The sequence below is a fragment of the Typopeltis vanoorti genome, chromosome 20 (genome assembly GCF_054136105.1).
Source record: "Typopeltis vanoorti isolate ZY-2024b chromosome 20, IOZ_Tvanoo_1.0, whole genome shotgun sequence".
Taxonomy (NCBI): Eukaryota; Metazoa; Arthropoda; class Arachnida; order Uropygi; family Thelyphonidae; genus Typopeltis; species Typopeltis vanoorti.
This window is the reverse complement of record NC_143568.1, coordinates 2,798,849-2,821,507: the sequence shown is the minus strand read 5'-3', so window position 1 is coordinate 2,821,507 and position 22,659 is coordinate 2,798,849. Positions and strand designations below refer to the sequence as shown.

Sequence of the window (22,659 nt, the reverse complement as noted above, 5' to 3'; positions counted from 1 at the left end):
AAGTTTTAACCCAAAATGAATTACTAAGGAGAGTGTGGGGGGGGGGAGAGGAGAGAATATTTAAGGATCAGATCTGGATAACTGGGAGGAGAGTTTATGTAGTTTTTTTTTTAAGGGAATGTGGAGAACTGACCAGGGCTTCTGACCTAATGTCCAATTCTTACCATCTCATGGTGTATTCTGCCTGGATACTGAACAAAAGATGAGTCAACAGTTTGGGAAACAAATTGTATTCATATTGCCTTAAATCACAATACAAAATTATTGCATAACAGGATAGAATTTCATACCTGTAAGTGCACTGTCCAATTAAAAAAAGCCACCACCATTTCTGTTCAGGGGACCAGGGCAAACAATGAAAAGTCAACAACAAAAAGACCAAAATATGAAAATAGACAGGAAAGTAGAAAACTTCAACTGCATTCTGAATGGAAAACCTATAAAACCTATATAGGCACAATTTTTTAGTGAATACAGCAAGTTAAATATGAAAATATTTATTTTTAATGTTTAAAAAATAGCTTTATAAACTCAAGGAGCTACACAAGCTTGTTTGCAGCAGACTTTTACAAATACCCATGTCCATGGTGGGACTCGAACCCAAAGAACTGTTGGCTGAAGAGAGAGTATGCAATTTACTCAGCCAACCAGGCCAGCTGAGTAGAATTCACAAATCTGGAATGGTGGTGATTCAAATGAAGTTGACTCACCACACCAAATGATGGTATAAGAGAGAAATTAGACTGAACACTAAACTTGTAGTATACAGACAGTGTTCAAGTCAGTTTTAACTTGCGGATATGAGAACTAGATTAGATGTAGAATGGCTGATCAACAACTGGAAAATACAGATACGAGATCTAAAAAATAATTAGGGGAGTAAACAGATATCATTAATGGAAAAAATCACTTTAAAAATGAACATATCTGATATTGTTATTATTTAGTAGTTTGTGAGCAGATCTAATGTATGGTGGTACGATCACTTAAACAGAATGCGGGGAGGAGGAAGGTTTTTCATGTTGCCTTCTTTTTATCAAAGTTAAGATGGATTATAATGGTCTATGCTTCTTTCATATTTTTGTACCATGCTTTTGTGTAACGTAGTCTGGCAAATTTCCAGTCAATTCTGCATTGAGTTATTAAGGCTTTTTGCTTGGAAATTATACAGACAAGAAACTGTATTCTTGTTTTAATCATTTACCAAAGCATAAGTAAAAATAGTTTTAACAGGACTGGTCTACTTATATATAGAGGATGTTGACTTAATGTTGACTCAATATCCCATGATACAAAGAACACTAATTTTGGATGTATATATTGCTATACACCACGGAACAGCCTCTATGCACAAATAGACCAGTTGTGAAGATACTTTGTGTGCAAATTTTGTTTGCTTCTGTTTGGGTAAAAGATGAAACCAAAAACACAATTTCTAGCCTATTATAATTTACTTGGTTACTAAGCAGGAGGACAATTCCAAAAAATGTCTGCTTTTTCTACAGTAAATAAAACTGATGTGTAGTTGTGATGTTCATGCATCAAATCTCACTCATGAAAGGCAAGTTACATGGTATGAAAGAACCATTTGATGCCATCATCCTCAACAAACATGATGGACTCAAAATTTCAAAAACATGGTCTGCATGTACACCAACCAATTTTAATCAATGGTTAAGAAATCCTATTCCCATAATGATGCTAATAGTAAAATGAGAACCCTTACATCTAGGAGTGCCTCATCATCTATAACCCATAACTAGGAGATGCATGCTGACCTATTCTTTACTCCACTATGTCTTTAAATATAATCCTTTAGATCTTGAATCAATTCTTTTTTGTTTTGTTTCTATTATGATAGCTATTTTTGTATTATATTCCTTTAGGATTTTCTCTAATTTTCTTTATTAGTGTTATTCCTCTAATATTCCATGTTAAAAATCTGATGTTTGATTGTACATTTCCCTACTTCTGTGAATTTCATCTTTTTTTTCTCTAGAGTTCATTTTCCATTTAATTGTGGTATCTACTTGTGTAATATATCTATAAAGATTATCTTAATATATGATATAATATATAATTCACAGATCTAGTGTGTAAGTCATGAAAGTCAGGAGAAATGCAAAGAGCAGATTCGGGATCCTAGTAACGAGCTCTCAGTAAAGGCCGAAATTGGTCTGGGTAGTGGCCCTTCACAATGTTTTTTCATTATGGGATATGGAAGCAATTGATGTGAAGTCAACAGCATTTATATGTAAGTAGCATAGTAGTGAAGATACTTCATGCACAGACATTGCTTACACTGGATAAAGGATTAAAGAATAGAATTGCTTGTTAAATATGATCAATACTTGCATGATTCCTAATGAATAAAAGAAAAGAAAAATAATTTCAACATTCAAGGGTGGAGCAAGGACTGATGCAGCAAATTATAAACCAATCAGCATCTTGTGGAGTGCCACATCTGGATTACTATGTACAAACAGATCTGATTTCAAAGTAATAAGGAAATTTTAGAAAGGACAGAAAAGTAAATAATAACGATAATATCAAGACTTCAAAAATTGGTTCCAAGGACAACCTACCTATTCCTAAAAAGATGACAAATCTATACATTCAAACTACTATTCAATTTTTCTTAACCCAGTTCTTTCCAAAGTAATGGAAAGAGCTACAAGGAAAAAAAGATGAAACAACAAAACTACTGATGTTGGTAGTCACTTGTAAATTTGATGGCTGTGATGTGATAATAAACAGTTATACTAGACAACAAAAGAAGAGGAAACTTGATTTTTGTTTAATCTTTTATCCAAGTGTAAGCAAACAAAGTCTGCAAGTGAAGTTTCTTCACGACTAGGCTACTTGTATACTAAGCCAATGACTTCATATTTATTGCCCATTATTGCCTTGTAATGGTTCCCTATCTTTTAAGGTATACAAATGCAGGGGTCTCAGAAGGCTCTGTTTCTCTTACCAATTCTATGCCTTCTATATATAAATGATCTACTCCAGTTGATTACCTACCCAATACCTAATTTTGTTAATGACAGCACATTGCTATCATCAGCAAAATTGATGATGACAGCAATGTGCTGTCATCATCAATTTTGACATTATAACCTTAAATACTGACCTTCAAAACAATTCTTCAGTGGGTTTGCATAATCTTGTCAATTATAATGCTAAAAATAGCTGTGCCTTATTTCCTGCAAAAAAGAATGCATGACGAGATTTATATTATTGGGATAACAATGAACTTCATATCTTTCTGGCAGAATTATATTACAAATATTGTCTCCTCTGCTTCCAAATATTAGATTTTCTTTTTTGCTTGAGGTATTACTTCAACCAGAAACTGCTTCTAACTTTATACAAATCACAAATCTGTCTGATCATCGAATATTGCTCTCAAATCTGGGGTGGTGCTTGTAAGAGCTCCTTAAAGATGCTGGACTCTATACAGGAAAAAAAAAAGGCAATCAGACTGATTAATGAGCCCTCTCTACTAATACACTTCATCTGATTTCAACATGTTAAGTTTCTGCTGCTTGCATCTTCTACAAATACTCCTACCACTGTTCTTCAGAATTAGCATGGATAATATTTCCTATCTATCAAATTCATCTAAATGCATGCAGCTACAACACTCTGTTACAGTGCATCTCCAAACTCAGAGAACAAATTTTTCATCCTCTCCATTTATCCCTTCCACTGCTGCCCTCTGGAAAAGCCTGCCATCTTACATGTTTCCCAAGAAATACAATCCACAGTTCATCAAGGTAAATATAAACAAGTCTTAGGCATCCATAGTACTAGTGTACTATACTATCGTGTATGGGTTCCCCTATCCATGATAATATGAAGGGATGGAGTGAGATAACTAATAGATAAGTTAATGTTAAGTGCTACTGAATAGATATTAGGGAAAATTTCCAGTATCTGTTCAGTGATTCATCTTGTGACTCCATGGAGGGCCTGGAAATAACACTGAGTGTTATTTCGAGGTACAAGGATAGACGATATACCTGGATGCTGTGCAAAAGTGGTGTCAGGAATCCCCCCCACAGTGATGAATGTGTGGAATGTATTGTTTGAAAGGGTGGTGAGTATGCAAGGTAGTGAATGATTTTGAAATGTAGAGCAGGCTATCTGTTTGGGATGCTGAGTCATGATATTCCACTGAGGTCTGCAGTGATGATAATTCTTATTCTTAACAATCTTTTTGATTAAATTGATAATGATTTTGAATAATGGACTTAATTTCTACTATTGACCAAATTATTTTTATTTCCACACACTTGTTCAGCAGTACTACTAATATTTCCTAAAACAGTTGACAAAATTTAATTAAGTTTCTTCTTTGTCTCATATTCTACAAATTCAACCAGAAGCAGCTAAGCAAATGATTCTCATAACTATCACAAAAACGATCCACTTAAACTGCGAATCTTTGAATCTCTAATTCTCTTGACATCCATTAAAAGATCTCCAAACCCAAAGTTCTTTCACAATCCAATACCATCCTGAAAATAATCATAGCATCCTTCCTCCTACAAGTGACGTTTCTTTTCAATAAAGCACAAGTTTTTGAGCTTTACTAGTCGTCCTACTAATATCCGGAAATTAATTCACTGCTAACTAACAAAATCAAATTCTTACACTGACTAACTCTTTACAAAGTCTGTCCATTCAACTTTCATCCATCTAACAACCTAACAAGTGTATACGGTAATCTCTCAGTTATCCATACGTCAAATAACTGAACTTTAAGATAACTCTTGACCAATATATTTTAAGATCATCTCATCAAGAATCAAATCATCCCAGCAATTTACAATTGTACACAGCTTCATGTCTCAGCAAAAGAGAGAAAAATATTAATATAAGAAAGCCTAAATCATTAATGAACATATTAAATAGCAAGTTCCAAAAAACTGAATCCTGGGGTTTCCTAGAGCAGTTTATGAAACTTTCATTACCTGTACCACTTCTAAAATTTTAGTAACACAGGCATACTTTCCCTCAGGTAAAGGCAATTAGTGAAGTGATAATATTTCATTCAAAAACAAATTAATTATAAAAAAGTATTTTTTTTTTAACATTTTCATTAGCTTGTGTGAGGTGAGGCTGCTATCAATTTTTCTGAACCTAAATAAAAATCATGACATCCAGAATCTGGTGAGCCTTTATATAACCTCAATTCTCCTCCACTGTTCCAAATACTGCCAGACTACAGCCAGCATAATGACAACTCAAGAAGTGCCCTGGATATACCATTAGGATGCTGTCATCCTCAATGGCACGCGCACACACACACACTTGACCTGCCGAACATGAGTGAACTTTGTCTTTTTAATCAGCATTAAAAAGACAAAGACAAAGAAAATAGGCAGAAACATTGAAAACATCAACTGCATCCTGAATGGAGAACCCATAGAACAAGTAAAATATTTCAGCTATTTAGGCATAGTTTTTAGTGAGGATGGCATGTTAAATCTGGAAATAGACAACAGAATAAGCAAAGCTGTTATGATGGATAGCCAGCTGAATAAATTTATATGGAATTAGAGAGAAATTAGTCAAAACACTAAATGATCTGTGTATAAGACAGTGTTCAAACCAATTTTAACTTATGGATCTGAGAGCTGGGTTAAAAATAAGTCTTGATCAAAGACTGGAGACTACAGATATGAGAGTACTAAGAAAGATAAAGGAATGAACAGATGTAATCAATAGCAGTATCCTATTAAAAAACGAGCTATTAAGAAAGAGCTTGACATAGTTAGCAGAGCTAATCTCAGGTGGTGTGGTCACTTAAAATGGGTGTGGAAAGATTAGCTAAAGAAGTGTTCTTTTGCAGGATGGCAAGAAAATGACCCAGTGAAAGAACAAGATTTAGGTGGATTGATACAGCACAAAGTGCCTTAGAAGATAGAAATATAAGATCTGATGATATTGGAATGTTGACATAACAGGCTAATCTGGAGGAAAATTGTTGAAAGGAAGTTAGTAATGATGTAACTTTTACATGTGGTACTATGATAAGATCCTGTCCACCCCTGAGGATATATGTCAGGAATTTGATGATGATGATAGTTCAGACACTCAATACAAGTCAACAGTCAATAAATTAATAGTACTAACATATTCTTATCTACAGGTTCTTATCTAAGTTCTTCTTCATCCACTGTCAAAACTAGAACTAAGTTTAAACACCAGTCATGTTCATTTTCTTAAGAGTAATATTCAACTCAGATTTCTCTTCTTTTGTTAATTATGCTTTTACTTTTCCCCAATCGGAGGCAGCTTATCTTCTGATAAGCAAGCATAATTATCACAGTTTATTGACTACTTGGTTATAAGGTTCCGTTCCTATATCTTGTGTCAACACACTTCTGAAGACTGCCTCAAACTGGAGGCTGAAACATCAAGTATAATATTTTTTTTTTTGCTAATTTTGATTCTTTAGATGGTCATTAAATCTATTAAAATGAATGCTAACTATTAGATAATGGAATACAAATATGAAACATCTTCAGCAACAAAATATAAAGCATAGAATTTTTTTCTTAAATTAAATAGCTGTTATTTTTAAACAGTATTTCACATGTTTAGATCACATGCTCTCAGGGGACCCTGTAACCCCTAGAGAGCACGTCCTCTGGGTGGCAGATAGGGGAGCCCACCATGTGTGTGTGTGTGTGTGTGTGTATATATATATATATATGGTGGGGTGGTCTGAATATACTGAATAAGGACTCGTGGACCAACAGGGCCATAAGGGGCAATCATCTTGATTGTAAGGGAAGCGGCACTCCCATGGACCCCTAGCTGGATCTATCCTCTCCTTCTACTTTGAGGAAGACCCACTTACTTTAATCTTTCCTATAAGGCCTTATCAGCCAACTCTTCTTACTTTATGACCCTTGTGCTGTTAGAGTACTCGAGGGCCATGGGGTCTTTTCATTTCTGGCCTTACAACTATGTCCTCTCTATAAACCTTACTATATTTCTTCTATAATCTACCCTTTCCCCCTCAATATACCCTATTCCTCCTATGGGTTTAAATTCGGAAGAAGGCGAGTTCAGAAGCCTTAAAGGTAGCAGCCCTACCACTGAACTATTCCATCATCAGGCTAGTCCCCTGACATGGAGAACATAACCACACTTGTAAGCTGACAGAAAAAGATAATCGGATTGAATCGATGGGAAACAACCCTGGAATGGAAAAGGGAAAACGAAAATGGAAATGACAAAATATAATACACATAGCAAACTGGAATGTAAGAGGAATAGCATATAAAGAAATAGAATTAGACCAGTTATTAAATGAAAGAAATTTTAAAATAGCAGTAATCACTGAAACAAAAAAGAAATTAAAAGGAACTATCAGAACTGAAAATTTTAATGTGATATACAGTGGAGTCGACAGAGACCAAAGAGCACAAGCAGGAGTCATGATTTGGATTCATAACTCCCTTTCAAAACAGTTAAAACATTATAAATTATGGAATGAAAGAATAATAGAAGCTAGAATAAAAAATAGATAGAGGCTATTTAACAATAATTGGTTTATATGCCCCAGAAGGAAGAGAACAGGATAATATTGATTTTTATAATCAGCTATAAAACATATATAATAAAATAAATAAAAACGATTACATAATTTTAGCAGGAGACTTAAATGCAAGAATTGGAAACACGAAAATTAATAATAATATAGGAATACATGGAGAACACACTCTAAACAGAAATGGTAAAAAATTGATTGACTTTGTAGTTTATAATAACCTAAAAATAATGAATTCCTTCTATAAATATAAAGACATACATAAATATACTTGGGCAGCAAGAGGATGGAAATCGATATTAGATTACTTCATATTAAATGAAAAGACATCAAAATTTTCACTAGATGTTAGAGTTCACAGAGGATATGAAATAAGCAGTGACCACTTCCTTGTTAAAATAAAATTAAGATTACCACCTAAATGGCTACAAGTAACAAGAACAGAAAGAAAAATTGAAACATTTGTTTATAAAACTAGACTACTGAATGACACAAATGTACAATGGCTATATGAACAAAGAATTAACCAGTATCTAGATAAAATAAAACAAAATGAAGAAATAGAAACAGAATGGCTTAATATAAAAACGATACTAAATGCAGCAGCAAATGAAAGCTTAGGAAAGACCAAAAAATTCAATAAAAGAAAAAACTGAAGATCTGGGATGATACAATCAAAGAAATAATCAAAAAGAAAAAAGAAGCCTATCATAAATGGTTAAGCAGTAAAAGATTAGAAGATGAAATAGAATATAAAAGAATAAGAGCCATAGCTAAAAGAGAAGTCAGAAAAAGACAGAGAATCATGGAATAAATTTGTTTCTAATTTAGAACATGATTTATATAAAATAAGACCCAATGTATATAAGATTTTGAAACACCTAAATGCAGATACCAAAGAAAACATAAAATTAAACACTGAATTGAAATTAGAAGAATTTCTAAATTACTACACAGAACTGTGGACAGACAAATATTTTAAAAAAGACAACTGGCAAACAATTAACGAAAATGAAAAGGAAATAACTGAAGAAGAAGAATTAGAAATCAGCCTGAAAGAAACAAGAAATGGAAAATCACCTGGAGAAGATAAGCTAGGTTCAGAACTATATAAATACGCAGGAACAAGATTCAAAGAAAGACTCCTATTATTTTTAAATAAAATGTACTCAACTGGTATCCCCCCAATAGAATGGAAAAAAGCAATTGTGATTCCTATCTTTAAGAAAGGTAATAGAGATGACCCTAAAAACTATAGAGGTATCAGTATACTAAATTCATGTTACAAAATATATAGCAGAATCTTAAATAACAAACTAATAAAACATTCCGAAAACTTTATTCTAGAGGTACAAAATGGATTTAGAAAAGGACGATCATGTATAGACCCGGCCTTTTGCCTAAAATTAATAGTAGAGAAAAGAAAGAATTTAATTTGGAAACACATATTGCATTTATTGACTTTGAAAAAGCATTTGACAAAGTTAAAAGAAACATATTATTTAACATATTAAAAGAAAGACAAATACCAAATAATATCCTAAAAGCTGTCACAAGTATATATGAAAATAATCAAATACAAATAACATTAAATCACGAGCTATCATATACAAGAGAGATAAACCAAGGGGTCTGACAGGGATGTCCCCTCTCAGCAACTCTTTTTAATATCTACTTAAATGAAATAATAATAAAATGGAGTAAAAATTTACATCAAGGAATTAAACTTTCACCTACAGTTAACTTAAACACTCTCCTCTTTGCAGACGACCAAATAATAATTACAAATTCTGAAGATAACTTACAAAAAGCTATTTTAAATCTAAATGAGATATCCAAAGATTATGGTATGATAATATCAATGGTAAAATCAAAACCTATGGCCTTTAAAGGACAAGATCCAGCAAGAACTAAAATAGTATTAGATAACAAGATCTTAGAACAGGTGAATTCATTTAACTACCTAGGATGTATGATCACTTATGAAAATGAAAAAGATATAAACATAAAAATTGCAAAATATTTAAAAATAACAGGAGTAATTAACTCTATATTTAAACCAAACCTAGTTCAAAAACAAACCAGGCTAAAAGTATACAATACATTAGCCCTACCGGTCTTAATGTATGGAAGCGAAATCTGGACAATAAAACAAAAAGACAAACATAGATTAACAACAGCAGAAATAAAGTTTATGAGAAAAACTGCAAAGTATACCCTATTTGATCACAAAAGAAACGAAGATATTATGAAAGAATTAAACCAAGAACCAGTAATTGAAAAAATTAAAAAATATAAACATAAATGGATGGAACATGTTCAAAGAATGAAAACAGAAAGATTACCAAAACAAGCCTTAAAGTACAAGCCATTAGGAAAAAGAAAACCAGGACGTCCTCTTAAACGATTCAACGATGACTTCTAAGGCCGGAACAGGCCATACTAGGCCAAAATCCTTGATACGTATAATGATGATGATGATTTCACGTCTTTATTTAAATGTGGATATTGAACGAACGAGGATGGGCTGCCAATTTAGGATTTAGCCAACCAAATTGTATTTTTATTGGCTTAAACCAAAATATAAAATTATGGTACAACATGACAGGATTTCATGACGGTTGGGGCACCGTCCAGTTAAACAAGGCCCCCGTTGCTTTCGCCAGGGAACCAGGATGAACAGTAAAAATCAGCTACTGGAACAAATCCTAAAACAAACGACCAACTCAATATCATCAGAGTTCAAGATCGGTACCACCAGCATAAGATGCCTGAAAGGTAAAGAAATGGAGATAGCTGGGGAATTGGATAAGTACCAGATCTACATAATAGGGGTGACTGAAACAAAAAAGACAAAAACTGGTGAGATCTTTCTGAGCAATAAATACAAAATGTTATATTCAGGCAATGACAATCAAGGAAAAGAAGCAGTAGCCATAGTATTCAACACTAAATACGAGGCGAATCTTCTTGAATGGCAGGCAATTTCAAGTAGAGTGATGTGAGCAAATATCAGAATGGGGAACTGGACAATGAGATTTATGCCTACGGTCCCACAGAAGGTTCTACTAAGGTAGAAGTGGAGGAATTTTTTGATGCTTTAGAAAAAGCAACTGACACAATGAAAAAGGAAAAGTTGGTACTTGTTGGGGATCTAAATAGCTGAATAGGAAATGATTGTCAGACATACAAAAATATTTTGGGAAAATTTGGAGAAAAGAGCAAAGCTAATAATAATAATGGCAAATACCTGTTGGATTTCTGCTCAGGACATGGACTGCTTATTACTAACACCATGTTCCAACATAAAAATGTGCACAAATTCACATGGAGAGAAGAGGCAAGGAATAAGAAAAGTCTCATTGACTATGTTATTGTTCATAGTAATGTTTCACACAGGTGCAGGACACCAGAGTGTACAGAGGATTTGAAATTGGAAGTGATCATTATTTAGTCTTGAGCAGGATAAAATTGAATTTCATATTGAAAAGAATAACATGTAAGAAGGTTTTAAAGCGAATAAAAGTTGAGCAGCTCTCAGATGGGAACTGTAGACTAAAATACACAAAGATTATTGAAGAAAAAATGAAAGAGTTTGAGAACAGGAATCAAACCTTGGAGATTCAGTGGCAAGCCTTGAAGAAAACCCTGATTGATTCAGCCAGAGAGGCATGTGGTGAGGTTGTCTGCAAGAATAGAAAAATCAGGACTCCATGGTGGACACAGGAAGTTAAAGAGGAGTGAAGGAAAAGAAGAAAGCATATTAAAAGTTCCGCAAATAAGTCAGCTTTTGCTCTTAGAGAATACAGTGGCAAATGTAAGAAAGTAAAACATTTTGTAAAACTAGCTAAACAAAACTCATGGGAGGATTTTGGCAAGAACATAGAAAATAAATATCAATAAGGTGGTAAGATATTCTGGAGGTTGTTGAAGAAGCTCAGAAATCGAGTAAAGAGTGCTGTAAAAGGAGTTAGAGATGATAAGGTGACATGAAAACTGGAGAAAAAGATATCCTTGAAGTATGGAGTAATTACTTCGAAAAATTGCTAAATGAAACAAGCAATGACAGCACAGTGGTAAAAAAGCACCCATACAGTCAGGAATACATATCCATACTTGAATCAGAAAAAAAGCCATCAAAAGCCTGAAATGTGGAAAGGCAGCAGGAGGAGATGATGTTTGACCAGAAATTCTCAAGTATTTAAGCATAAAAGTCTTACAGTGATTGCACTGCATAGTTCGGAGGGCCTACACAGAGTATTTCAGATGATTAGAGTAGAGCTCTCATAGTACCCATATATAAAAAGGGAAATAAAACTGTATGTGAGAATTACAGAGGTATTTCTCTACTAAGTGTTCCTGGTGTGATATATGTAAGTATACTTGAGAAACGATTGAGAATTGTTGTGGAAGGAAAGCTTAGTGAAAAACAAGTTTGATTCAGGCCAAACACTGTCAGGATCGCATTTTCACTTTACAACAAATAGTTGAGAAATCATAGGAATATAACAAAGATCTGTATTTAAGTTTTGTAGATCTGGAAAAAGCATATGACAAGGTGCCAAGAGAGAAGCTATTCAAAATGCTACAGTTGTATGGTGTCAGTGGGGTATTATATCAAGTAATACTTAATCTTTATATGAGTTTTAAGACAGCAGTTAGAATTTAAAGAAGTACAGGAAGATGGTTTAATGTTAAATTTGGTGTCAAACAAGGATGTACATTATCCTCTCTGTCATTCATTATTTATATGGATTACATTATGAAGGTAAGTGGTATTAAACCTGATATCAAAATTGGAGATGTTAATCTCAGCTCTTTACTTTATGCGGACGATGTTATACTTCTAAATAAATCCGCTACAAGTTTGCAAGATTCCCGGACTAAATTGAATAATTGTTGTAATAAATATGGTATGAAGGTCAGCAATAACAAGACAAGGACAATGAAAACAGGCAGAAACATTGAAAATATCAACTGCATTGTGAATGGAGAAACTATAGAACAAGTAAAACATTTCAGCTACTTATGCACGATTTTTAATGAAGATGGTAAATTAAATATGGAAACAGACAAAGAATCAACAAAGCTGGTATGATAGGAAGTCAACTGAATAAATTTATATGAAATAAGAGAGAAAGTAGCCAAATCATTAAATTAGCTGTATAGAAGACAGTGTTCAAACCAATTTTAACTTATGGATCTGAGAATTGGGTTGGAAGTAAAACACTTAACCAAAGACTAGAGACCGCAGATATGAGAATCCTGAGAAAGATTAAGGGCATGAACAGATGGCATCAATGGCAATATCATATTAAAAATTAGGATATTAGGAAAGAACTTGACATCGTCAGCTTCCAGGAATGCGTTAGCAGAGCTAATCTCAGGTGGTATGGTTACTTAAACAGAATGGGCGAGGAAAGATTAGCAAAACAAATGTTCTCTGCCAGGTTGGCAGGAAAAAGACCCAGAGGAAGACCAAGATATAGGTGAACTGATACAGTAAAAAATGCCTTAGAAGAGAAATATAAGATCTGACAATGTTGGAGTCTTGACAGGTAAGAGATTGATTTGGAGGAAAATTGTAGATAGGAAGTTAGTAATGATGTAAATTTTTCATGTAGTATTATCATATTCTGTACACCCCTTGAGGATATGTCAGGAATTTGATGATGATATTTAAACTGAAGTCAACCTTTCTATTCAACAAGTCAATAGAAAGGAAGTACAGCAGAAAGGAATGAAAATGAATGATAGTTTAATAGTTTCGATACTTCACTACTAACAGACAGCGAGACATTGGAGTTCATAATATAAACCTTTAATATGCACAGAGGCAACCCAAAGAACGCAAAAGATTAGACTTAGAATCTTCAGTCCTAGAAAAGGTATTCATTGTTCCAATTTTTTTATATGTTTTAGGGAAAAAGAAAGAATACAAAAAAGTTCTGGCTGATCTAAGCATAAGTCAATCATATGACTAAGAAATACTGATGAAGAGTTCTGTCTGGTTACAAACACATTCTTCTTCATCTCAACAACCAGTGTCTCAGAATCCAATTTATTAGAATAAAGGGAAACAAAATCAGGCCTTTCTAGACACTTTCTAATGCCTCACTAACGGCACTCATTGCTTCACAATATATACAACGAGTAGCAAAATTCATATAAATCCTTCATCCCAAAATATAAAAACCCAGGTCTGTCGCCAGATTAGATGATGCCCTGAGGCAAACAATTACATATCACCCCTGATGGATTATAAGACCAAAATATAAGAAAATCTCCAATTGCTATTTTGTGTTTATTACAAGAGAAACATTAATGGAAAATGATTACATAATAATATTAATTAAATGTTTGATCTACGGGGACATCGCCCAATAAAACTGTTTATAAGCTCTTCTAAATTTAAATTATAAACTATGCCTGCCTCTATCAATATAGTTGCTAGACCAATCAATCTTTCTTAGATCATTGCTGTTTGCAAATAATTTTTAATCAGTTTAAGCTTGGAAAAACTTCTTTCCACACTTGCTACGCTAACAGGAATTGTTAGTATTGTGACGGTGCCTACCACAATATGGCTGAATGAGCACCCTTATTAAGACGTGCCACGAGGCAGGATGCCTCTATGCTACACCCTGTCGACGGTATTGTAAAAACCCTAGCTAACGGTGCCATTTATCTATGTTCTAACCAGACATCTCTCACAGTTCAACTTAATCATATTTGCCAAACCTTATCTAATAGATATAATGCCAACAGAAATAATGGAATACTAAAATGTGCTATCACAATCTCTCATAACAAATTATAGTAATGTTATTGATATTTAGTATATCCTAGATATGTTTATGAAGTTCCCATCTCTTACCATCTGAGTTCCAGGTGTCTATAAAGTTCCTTCCAAATGCACTGGCCTGTTATGAACAAATGGAATTTATTTACTATTTATTTTTATTTTTTTTTATAATATCAGTTATACACACAAGAGGTTACAGAACCCTATAGCATACTGATGCTTAAAGGTGAGCAGGATGTTAATCACTATTTATAAATCACTAAAGAAAAGTTATTTCCAGGTTATATAGTTATTGGTTATGTTCATAAAACAAGTATTATTTAAGCGTCTCTGGCTTTCCTCCAATATATTCATCTGTCTTAAAAACAATACTGGTTTTCCACACACTACTGAAACATATATATTACATTCACTTATCTTTATCTCTAAAATAACCTCCTCACCTAGACAAGAGAAATTGTAATACAAAATACAGAATGCTTAATTAAATAATTATACAACACAATTATTTATTTTTATTATTAATTCTTTGCATTACAATACTCTAATGCTAGGACAATAGCTAGCATACTATTGACTGCATACACCCACACTATGTGTGGGTGCATGCATCAATAGTATGCACATAGTGTGCATACTATTGATGCATGTTTTACAAATCTATGTTGAAGCCTAACTTACGCCTTCCCTAGGTATCCTGTTCTTTATTTGCTGATGCATCCTCCATGCAACCAATGTTTCTTGAAGGGCTCAGAGAGAAAATATTTTGATGTCTTGGGCACCAAGACCTAACATCTCTACATCCTTATAGGACTTTACACACCACATACCTCTATTAGAGATGGTGATAGCAAAAAAGGCCAGTAGAGTCATATTCTTCCAAACAAAGTTTTGTAATACCTGGATTAGAAGCATAATAACATCCCCATATAAGCATAATAATAAACATCCACGCCCACTCTGTGGGCGTGAATGTTTGTGATTGTCTATGAAAATACTAGCGATGGTGGTTGGCGGTAGATGGCATTGGCATAGATGATGAATGTAGTTGTGGTTGGTGGAGACGGAAACTTGTAGAGTAGATGTCCTCCCTTGATGAGTCTTTGGACTCTCTGGAGCTGTTACATAATAATAATCTCTCATCTTCATTTGTCCAATCAATTGTGGAATTCTTAATTGACAAGCTTCAGAAATTAAGGTTAATATGATGATATTTCCAACACATCCATCAGCAGGAACGAAGGTTGTTGGAATTTTTTTTTCCAACTTGGTTAGACTATAATAAATTTAGTTTAAGCCTTTATCCAAGTGTAAGCAAACAAAGTTTGCTCCTGAAGCATCTTCAGGACTGAGGTAATTCGTGGTAAAGGTGGACCAAGCGCTCTCATTACTCCTTGTCTTAGTATCTCCCATAATGCAAAGCACATCTCCTTGCACACATGTTTAATGCTATGTATTAAGGGAAGGGCCACTACCCAAACCGGTTTCGACCTTTATTGAATGTTCAAGTACAGGCTAAACTCCAAAAACTCAAGAGTACCTAAGATTACGTTGTTCCCCTCAGTAACAGGCTCACTCCACTGCCGAGCAGAGCTGCTCATTTGCTCATATGTCATCTGAGGGATAACAGCAACAGTAGTGCCTCAGTTAACTTGATGGGTTACAGCATTGCCATTCATTACACCCCCCCCCCCCGGACCTGGGTGACAGCAACAGCCAAGCCTCAGTTAAAACTTCACGAGCCACAGCATTGCCATTCATCACCCAAGCTTCCAACCGGTTTCGAACTTTATTGAGGTCTCGTTGGTGGGAGCCAGACCCAAAAGGTGGTGATACCAAGGTGGAAGTAATGGAGAAGTCATATTTACCTATATGAGTTGCCAAAAGGTGTCTCACCTTATTATTAAATTACTCTGGATTTAGAGAAAGATGTTGGAAGTTTTTTTCAACTTGGTTAACCTAACCTAACCTAGCTCTTTAAATCCAGAGTAATTTAATAATAAGGTGAGACACCTTTTGGCAACTCATATAGGTAAATATGACTTCTCCATTACTTCCACCTTGGTATCACCACCTCTGGGTCTGGCTCCCACTGATGAGACCTCAATAAAGGTTGAAACTGGTCTGGGTAGCGGCCCTTCCCTTAATGTATAGCATTATACATGTCCGCAAGGAAATGTGCTTTGCATTATGGGAGATACTAAGACAACGAGTGCCTCAGTCCTGTTGCTCTGCAAACAGGACTGAGACAACTCGTGTTTTTGTGCAAACTTTGTTTGCTTACACTTAAATAAAGGATTAAACTAAATTTATTAGGAATGAAGGCTCTTTGCTTAACATCATGATGAAAAACTTTTGTAAATGCTTTCCCAATATTTTGTGGAATAGTCTAAGAAATAAGGAAGCTATAGTAATAAGTCTGTATTGAGACAGATGAGTAGCATTTGATTTTTTTTAGGTATGAAAATGGTGCTTGACTTTTTAACAATGGAGGAATATAAACAAGAGAAAGTTCAATGTGAACTGTTGTTCAACATTAAGAAAACTGTAAGAGATTACACTTTCTCACTTTCTTTCACCCACTCTCAATTTACATTCAGGATTCGAAAATTACAACAAACAAAACAAAGGAAACAAATTAATCCTCTCCAGGATTTAACAACTATAGCTTTTTACTACAATCAGAAACAAATAAGTCAAAGACATTCTTTTAGTCACCCTCCCTTTGATTAAAACAAGCTGTATGTTAATACAATCAGTTCCAATTAAGGAATTCTTTCACTAGTTATTCTGTAATACACACAATATCACTAGGAATGCTCTTTAGAAAATACACAACGACTTTCTGCTAGAAATAAAATGTTCCATCCTCATTCCATCTACTGGCAGGAACAAATGCAAGATTATAATAAACAAACAGTAGACATATTTCACGTTGGAACTTGCTTTATCCAAACTTTGAGCTACTGTTATTCCTTACAATTAAACTATATTTGAGACCTTCTCATGGTTGTACACGAATTGAAAGAATTAAAAACTTCAAGATAAATCCATTGGTCTCTGCATACATTCTGAAAAATGTTGAAAATGGCTATCCATAACTACATTTAATTAGTCATCTTTTTTTCTTTCCTTCTCTCTCTCTCTCTCTTTCTCTCTCCCCCTCTCCTTTTAATTCTCTCCATGCATGTACACACCAGATTCAAACTTGCTGTTATTGGGTCAAAGTACAATGCAGTACTTGATCTAATATATACTGCCAAATTCATGTCTTCACCACCATTTCTTTATTGCTGCTGAAGTTAGTAAAATATATCATAATGTAAACTGAAGTTACAATTCATTTTAACAACATTTTACAAAATCAATAACATAACATTAATTCTCTATGGAGACAAAGACAAGTGAATTTAATTGCAACATTACATTTAATTCCACAACAAAGTATTACATTATGGTAAATGGAGAGAAGGAAAGAAATGTGCTATTATAACCCCCATTTCTTTCCAATTCTTTTTTTTAGCATCACTTAATACATAAGTCACTTAATAAAAAAAATAAAAAATGTGTATCTGAATGAAACTCATCCAATACTCCACAAGGGGTTTTAACAAAGGAGGAATCTGTTGATGTGTTTTTTTTTAAACAGCTGGAAGGTATATCTTTGGGGAATACTAAACATCCAGAGAAGGATGTGCCAGAGAATAGAGATGGAGGGAATGAAAGATGAGCAGACAGAAAGTTCAGTGGGTTATCAGCCAAAATGTAAATAGATCTTAGTCAGCTGCTGTTTGTATTATCATAGGTTACACAGAAATGGGAAGAATGAAGGGTGCCCAACTGACTTTTTCTCTGAATTGAAATGCCTACAATTTCTAGTCAAATTTTGCTTCCTTATTCTCTCTATAAAACAGCACTCATGAAACATATGCAGAAAACATACAATGAGGAAACAAACCCACTCCAAGAGAGTGAGATCATCAATTAACCAAAATGTTCTCTTTTGGACAGCATCCAGAATAGAGAAGTGAATTTTTTATCTTTTAATTCATTAAAAATCAATTACTTTATTTATTTATACTTTGAGGATGCATAAACATGTCACAGCAGTGACATATTTGTGCTCAGGAAAGATTAGAAAAGAGAGGGAAATCTGGTCTTGACTTTTTAGATAGGTGTTATCAAGAGCAAAAAGGAGGACTAAGGTCTTCATGGTGGAAAAAAAATTATGTTTTGGAAGCATTGATCCTACTGGATAGTATGAAGATCAGTGTGTTTAGGGCACTAGTTGCAGATGATCTTGAAGCTTGAAATGTTTGAACTCCACATGTTCATATGACAAACATTATGGTGTTCAGGATGTTTTATTATTAGAACTATGGATAAGGTTTGAAATCAATGAGAGAAAGTCATTTATGTATATGAGGATAGGTGATTAAATAGACCTATGGGAAATGCACTGGCAGAAAAATATGATGAGAACACCATCTGTCAAAACCTAGATATGTTACAGAGGACAGATCGTAAGATATCTGTTGAAAACCCTTTAGGTCAGAATATCAAATGTAACAATCAAGGTTTCTCTAAAACTTTTCATGGCAGGTATCCAGAAGTGGGTGATACAGACAAGATCTGCTGTTGATCTTCAGTGGTAGAATCCATACTGGTTATTACTGATAAGCTGGCACTTCTCTAGGAAGAGCTGATAACCTTCTCCATTACTTGAAAGAGCACCAAGTTGACAGCAACAGATGAATAGTTTGATGGCAGATATTTACTATTTTTTGAATGGACTGAATATGGATTAGCTTCAGGGCAATGGAATAGTTGCCAGCAGAGTATAACAGTGTACAAAGAAGATAAAGAAGAGATTCAAGAGCACATCTCTTAAGTACAACTAGGAGATTATCAGAACAGGAATCCTTTCCTTTTTAGTATTTTTAGTAAGTTGTTCAAGATTCTTCTGATGTCTTTCTGGCAAAAGGCCACAAGAAGCATACAGTGCATTGTTTCTGATATAGCTGGAGGTGAGTTGCCTTGGCCAGTCATCTATGCAAGTTGCCTCAGCCCTGAAGATACTTCAGGTGTAAACTTTGTTTGCTTACACTTGGATAAAGGATTAAACTAAATTTATTATAATGTCTATGCAGGAGTTGGAAGAGAAGTGTGCCAGGAAATCAGTTTTGAGAGGTGGGAGCATAAATGGATAGAAATAGTACCCAATGGCCTTTGTAAGGGGCAAGACTATTTGCAAAAGGTGAGTTTCATGCACTCGGATCTTTGGATTCAGATTTATATTTGTTAGTCTGACCGTTGTTTTGAAATATCTGCAGACTTTAGTGTAGGCTAAGAATGAAGGTGGAAGTTCTAACTGAAGCCACCTTCTGTGATATGCTAATACTCCCCTTCACCCCTCCCCACCCTTGGACTGCCACAGCACATTTCTTAGGAAAATCAAAGCTTGGATATTTGGCAGGTATATTGAATGTGGGGAATGAAGACAGTGATTTCAAAAGTGATAATTTTTGTAATTCAATCATAGTAAGAATCCACACATCTGAATAGCTGAACATTTTCCTACTTGGCTTTGGTAATGTCAAAGGACAATGGCTGAGGAAAGGGTGTTCCTAGGGATGAAAAGGTGTACAAGTTTATGGTCCGAGTTAGTAAGAGGAGGTGATTTCAACAATGCACTTGGAAGAAGTACCAATTAAGAAAAGATCTGTAGTATTACCGAATAACCTATATATTTGTGATATATAGGTTAGTCGGTAGATGAACAATTTGCTTTAGGTCTGCTAACAAATACTTCAGCTTCTCTTTCTGCTTGGCCAGCAGGATCTGCAAAAAAGAGTTGTGGACATTAAAATTTACCAAGCAAGATGACCTCATTGTTTGGTGCTCAGTAAATCAAGCATCAAAGAATAGAAGTTGAGGAGGTCAGAGTGATTTTTGAAATTAGAGTAATGAGAAAGCAGAAGGTTACAGGAAAAGAACACCCCCCCCCCCCAATGCCATTATTTGGTTTTCCTTTAAGATGATCCGGCAGTGTAGATGCAGTAGTAGTACGTGCAAGATGATTCATGCTGTCTGGTAACCAGGCTAGAGCACAGAAATGCTTTACCTATGAATGGAGGAGAATAACTAGTATGTTTGGTGTATTGCAACCACTGTTTATATAAAGAGTGGAGGAGACAGAAGCCAGAATCAATCCTTGCTGTGGAGACCATACATGAAATTAGCCATTTTGGATCTCAAATAAGCAAAATGGTGGCATTTTATCAGGCAACAAAAGGTGGGCATCCACTACATAGTGGGTCTAGCTGGATTTTGTTCAACTAGGAAGATATCTTTCAGATTCCACAATCTATAAATATTGAAATTCATCATGCTAAAGGAAACAGTAATTTTAAGGTCTTAAATAGTAGTCCAGCTACTGACAAACAACTATATGTTACAATCATGAAATATTGCGAGTTTGCACAATCAAAATAATTATAAAAATGGAGGAAAATTCACGTAAAAAAACTTTATTACTGGAGAATTTTTGCATAAGTATCATAGGCATCATCAGCAGAGGATCGACATGGCAATTAAACAATAACAGACGGTACTCAAAAGCACCACCTGAGTAGCTAATGTAAGATAAATAAATAAGGTCAATAATTTCTTAACTTATTAAAAAAAAAAAAAAAAAAAACTACTCAGGCGGTGCTTTTTAGAATCTTTAATTGCCATTGTGATTCTGTGTTGACGATGCTTGGGGGAAAATTCTACAGTACAAAATTTTACATGAGTTTTCCTCCGCTTTTATAATTCTTTTGACAAACACCTATAAAAGATGCCCTTCACATTACAATAGGCTCAAAGTCTAATTTTCTCCACTTCATTTGTGCTTCCAATATGAATACACATTAATACTTTATACTGTATCTTCCAGTGATGTTTCTGACAGAATACTGGAATAATTAAACTAGTGAACCAATGTTTCATTTTATTATTTACTTTATTATATACTATCCTTAATCTTTATTAATTTACAAACATAAGCTTTAACAACAATTAAGCCTAGATATACATTTTATTTTTAAACTTACTTTGCTGACATCCCCATTCGACCATGGCAAGATGTTCCAACAGGGGCAGAAATTCCTGCCCGTTTTGAGAAATTCCAAAAGTCGCCAACTCTTTTATGTCCTTAAGTCAGATTTTATCCTGTTAAAAAATAAATAAGGTTCCAAAATTTTGAATTAAATAAAATTTTCATCTATTTTATGTATATATCTTTCCAATAATATACACAATACTTGAAAAATTACTTCCAGATTGGATTATGTAAAGAAAACAAATGATTTTAAAATATGTAATATTCAAATACTTACTAAATATTAAAATATTTATTATTATTATTATTATTTGACAACTCCAGGGAGTCCAAAGACTCATCGAGGGAGAGTGTGCCAACAGCATCGAATGATTGGCCCCTTCCAACTACTAACCGCGCTCAAACTTACTTAAGCCATTAGTAGCCGAGGCTCTACCAATCGACCAACCTTTGCCAGCAAGTACTGGGTATACAACTTACCTATATACTGCAGTTTTATTGACCTCAAAGAAGCATTTGATTCAACTGACAGGAACAAAATGATAAACATCTTAAAATCTATTATGCTAGATTCAGAACTACAAATCTTTATAGTTCTGAATCTTTCAAGATACTAAAGCAACTGCCAAATTTGACAAAATAAAAACAGACAAATTCAAAGTAGAAAAAGGAGTCATGCAGGGTTGTCCACTCTCACCAAATTTATTCATTATCTATCTCTGAACCAGCTAACGAACTCCGTGATTTAATCGCATCAACGGTACACGTGTTGCTTGAGGCCGAAAACAGGAGACTTCACCCAGAAAGATCCCAGAAACATCATCAAATATCATCGATTCGGTCCCATAAACAAAAGAAAGGATGGAATGAACTTTCCACGTCTCGTGAAAGTGATCTGTGATACGCCAACAAACACTTCCAAATTAATAACGGCGATAAACAGCAAGCTAAAGGACAGTTGCTGCCAATCGTGTGATGTGCTTGACCTGACTTAACCTTTGAACAAAGGGAACAGACGCCAACTCTGAAGACAGCTAGAAGAAAAATGTCAAAACGGAGACAGCAGCTGGACCACAGATTACAAACAAACCAAACTGGTACAAAAACCAAGTGACGCCACTAGTAGCCACCAAGGAGACCAGTATGCAGGCACGGCATAGGAAACGTGCAAAACCTTAC

At 34.4% G+C, this 22,659-nt stretch overlaps 1 protein-coding gene across 1 annotated transcript in view; it reads right to left on the bottom strand.

Annotated features, from left to right (window-relative positions):
• The window catches only part of LOC150095194 (uncharacterized), a 128,592-nt gene extending 107,053 nt beyond the window's left edge, over positions 1-21,539 (bottom strand). The window contains exons 1-2 of the mRNA XM_090410309.1: positions 21,473-21,539; positions 14,448-14,493 (exon numbers count right to left, since the gene is read on the bottom strand). The gene's annotated coding sequence lies outside the window, so the exon portion shown is untranslated. The remainder of the gene's footprint in view (positions 1-14,447; positions 14,494-21,472) is intronic.
• Between the last annotated feature and the right edge of the window lie 1,120 nt (positions 21,540-22,659).